The sequence below is a fragment of the Urocampus carinirostris genome, chromosome 12 (assembly GCF_059441175.1).
Source record: "Urocampus carinirostris isolate Australia breed hairy pipefish chromosome 12, RoL_Ucar_1.0, whole genome shotgun sequence".
Lineage (NCBI taxonomy): Eukaryota > Metazoa > Chordata > Actinopteri > Syngnathiformes > Syngnathidae > Urocampus > Urocampus carinirostris.
In genome coordinates, this window is record NC_142360.1 from 3,688,031 (window position 1) to 3,692,114 (window position 4,084).

At 37.8% G+C, this 4,084-nt stretch overlaps 1 protein-coding gene across 1 annotated transcript in view; it reads right to left on the minus strand.

Annotated features, from left to right (window-relative positions):
• Positions 1 to 2,481: 2,481 nt before the first annotated feature.
• rgmd (RGM domain family, member D) overlaps positions 2,482 to 4,084 on the minus strand; it is a 20,583-nt gene continuing 18,980 nt past the window's right edge. The window contains exon 3 of the mRNA XM_088349926.1: positions 2,482 to 4,084. This exon is cut by the window's right edge and continues 1,108 nt beyond it. The gene's annotated coding sequence lies outside the window, so the exon portion shown is untranslated.

The following is a 4,084-nucleotide window of genomic DNA, read 5'->3' on the forward strand; positions in this document are numbered from 1 at the left end:
ACTAATATTATACTTGCGAATAATATCCCCTAATGGAAGCATGTGAATGCTAAAAAGAAGGGGGCCAAGTACTGAATCCTGCGGAACACCACAGGTAACACTAAAGGGCTCAGATGTCATTTGGCCAAATTTAACAAAATGCGTCCTATCTGAGAGGTAGGATCTGAACCATGAGAGGACGGTTCCTGAGAGACCAATCCATTTTTCCAACCGTTCTACTAAGATATTATGGTCCACTGTGTCAAAAGCAGCACTAAGGTCCAGCAGCAGCAAAAGTGATGAAGCGCCAGAGTCCATTGCCAGTATGAGATCATTGGTTAGCTTAATCAGAGCTGTCTCAGTAGAGTGGTTAGCCCTGAATCCTGATTGCATTGATTCAAAAAGGTTTGACACAGGTCTATAATTACATAAGTTTTCTGGATCAAGGTTGGGTCGTTTCAGTGTAGGTTTAATAATGGCGGACTTAAAAGCCACTGGAACTACACCTGAGAGTGATATGTTTATAATATTTAGAACTGAAGGTCCGAGGACCCCAAAAAGACCTTTAATAGGCGAACCCGGAAGCGGGTCGAACAGGCAAGTTGTCGGTTTGGCCGTATTCACCACTTGTTTAAGATTATCGAGTGACAGATCACTAAATCGGGACAAATTCCCTGGACCAGATGTATCGACATTTCGTTCTGTATACACGTGTACACAAATGACAATAAAGTAAATCTGAATCTATAGATTTCAGCCCTTTAATATGTGATTTATTAACACTGTCTTTAGAAATTTCTTCCTGTATGCATTGAATCTTATTAAAAAAGACCATAAAGTCATGGGCTGAATGGGTAGAACTATCTGGGATAATTTGTTGCCTTGTAAGCGATGCCACAGTGTCGAAAAGGATTTGGGGATTGTTCTTTTGTGACGCAATCACCTTGAAAGGTAGGCTGATTTTGCAGAGGCAAGGGACGCTTTATACTTTAATAAGCTGTCACACCAGGTTTGATGGAAACCTCAAGCTTGGTAGCACGCCATTTTCTTTCAGATTTCCTGCATTCTTGTTTAAGGAATCTAGTTTCATCAGTAAACCAAGGCGTGCGTCATTTAGGTCGTGATTTAAGCCATATGGGCGCTACTGAATCCAGGACACTCGTCAGGGTAGTATTAAACTTATTCATGAGTGAGTCGATAGAGCCTTTGTATGAAGGAAAGGACGCAACTGCTCCTGAAAGAAGATCAGAGAGCTCAGAAACTGTGCCAGTGCTTATAATGCGTCCGCGAAGTCCTTCAGCTTTTTTAGTACTACATTTAGCTAGCACTTTCAATGTGACTAAATAATAATCAGAAATAACGGTAGTACACGGTAACACCGTCATGTTTGAGGTTAATACTCCTCGAGTCAGAACCAAGTCTAGCGTGTTTCCATCTTTATGAGTTGCAAAACCAAATGCATCAATTAGAGACCGAAACACAACAGTAAGTGATCTGAGTGGGGAGTTCATACGAATGTTAAAGTCCCCTTATAATTATTATTTTGTCTGCATAGGTTACTAGGTCAGACAAAAGTTCAGAGAATTCATCTAAGAAAGCTGCGTATGGCCCTGGTGCGCGATAGTTACTACATAAATTGACAATAAAGAGGACCGCATAATAAGAGCCTCGAACGCCTAATAATTATTAGAGGTACGAGGAGTAAATTTGAGTGTTTTCTCAGAAATTAGCGCGACACCGCCACCCTTCTTCAGAGAGCGTGCTACATGGGTGCTCATGTAGTCTTGAGGAGAAGCCTCATTTAACGGTAAAAATTCATCAGGTCTCAACCAAGTTTCACATAGACCAATCAAGTTAAGTTAGTAATCACGAGTAATATTATCAACAAGTAAAGCTTTAGGAGCAAGCGATCTAATATTTAAAAGACCAAATTTTAGCTTTGCTGAATCTTTTAACTTAGCTGAAGTCTTTGTTGAGATCGTCGTAAGATGTCGCCGTTCAGGCGTGTTGAGTTTCAGGCGTCAGTTGACCGGCAAGATCGATGAAGAAATAATGGTGGAATTAGGCACATCTTCGTGTCCTTCTCTGTCGTTTCACCGATGTGGCTCCTTCGGCTTCGCACACTTCACCGCACGACAACCCCGCTTCTGCTTTCTGTCCCTACGCCGTCTTCGTCACTCCGTATGTAGGGTTGCCGACCACGGAGATCCCGGGTCTCTTTGTAGCTCGTTCAGGATGTCAAAGGTTGTATAAAAAGAGCCTGAAAAGTCGAAATTTAGACGCCCACCCAATTGAATAAGTTCCTCCCGACTATAAGTGTTATTGGCCACGCATGTGTCCAAAAAAGAAAGCAAAACAGACAAGAGAACGGTAATAAATAGAAGATTAGCTTGATAGCAAAGATTCGCAGCATCCATGTGCGCCGCCATCTTGCTTTTCTTATGCTTTGTAACTTTCCACTGACTCCATAAACCCAGAATGGGAGAAAGAAAACCAACAAAAGCATATCCAACATTTTAATAAGTCAATTTACATACAGAACAAAAACTAGTTTGACTAAAACAGGCTACAAAAAAACAACCAATGTAACACATATCGCAGTTAAAACCACTGTACAAATTCCAATGTACACTATATGAAACACTTATAAACACTCTTAATATATTATTATAAAGATTTATTTTTTTCTCAACCTTATAACGGAGGGCCAAACAGCTTGAAGAGAGTGTTTCACAACACAAACTCATGCGTGTTTCCGGTGGATAGGTAGTTTTTACAAAAGAGTTGTTGGAGCTTGTGTATTTCGCATGTTAGACCGTGAAATTACATTTTAAATACACAAAACATGCTGTGGATGCAGAGTGTGCGGTGTGACAAATGACAGAGTGAAATATTGATATTTACAAAACCGGTTTATGGCAATACAAAAACAAAAAACAGCAGGAAGGAGGTCAAACTGCCAAAGTTGAAAATAAATGCATGAATATAAATTAGCGAAATGGAAAACGAATAATGATTTAGAAACTCAATCTAAAAAGGAAATCCGTGTAAAAATACATCGATCAGAAAATATAAAACGCTCTCACGTTTGTGGGTCTAACTATTCGCCTATATGTTGATCGACCTTAAAGTGCAGGGATCGACTAATTAGGCCTAGCAGAGGCGATTGAGATCGCCCCTCATTTGAATAGCATCTTCAGTGTCTGAAACTCATGAGAAAAAGTTGATGGACACCAGGGCAGACTACTCTGAAAAGTTGCCTGCCCCATTTTCCACAACTTGAAACACAATAATTCGACTAATCGAAAAAAAAAAAAGAAAAAAAAAAACATTGTTGCAAAGTATTAGGGATTGATAATCAGAATATATAAAAATACTTTAGTTTTTTTTCTTTTCTTTTTTCCCCCTTTAAAAAGTTGTCAGCCACCCTGGCAGAGACGTTTTATAAGTTGTACGCCCGATGTAAAAGATGCAGACCTTATTTCAAACATTGGCATCTTATACTTAAGTAATGAATTGAAATAGATGTGAGAGCAAGGTTTTTATTTACTGATATTTACGTGTGATTTTTTTTTTATTTTTTTTTTATCTCAATGTTTATTACAATACTAGTTTTTTTTAACATAATATATACCATGTATCACATGTATATATTTTCGCACTGATAGCCAATTATTTTGAAATACTTCTAATTTCTTTTTTACTTTTACATGTATTTATTCATATTTTTAAAAGATTGGTTTATTTTCCATTCAAACTATATTTTCTGGACTATAAAGAAATTAGAAAGTGTGCCTTCTAGTCCGGTGCTCCTTATATTCCAGAAATACAGTAAAAAAAATTGTGAATGCATTATTATAACTAAATGTTACCACAAACAGTAGCCAATTATGAATAAATCAATTCATTTTAGTATTAAAAAAAAATCCCAAAAGTTATGTTCTATGATATACCATTTTTTTTCGTTTTCTAGGTTTTTGTTTTTAATGCTAACCTTGTGTCATGATTACTGATGTGTGCCATTGACAACTTGAGACGTCGAGCCTTCGTTTTGCATTAGGAAGGCTGGGAGTAAGTTTATTGATCAATAGGTACTCAAAAAAAG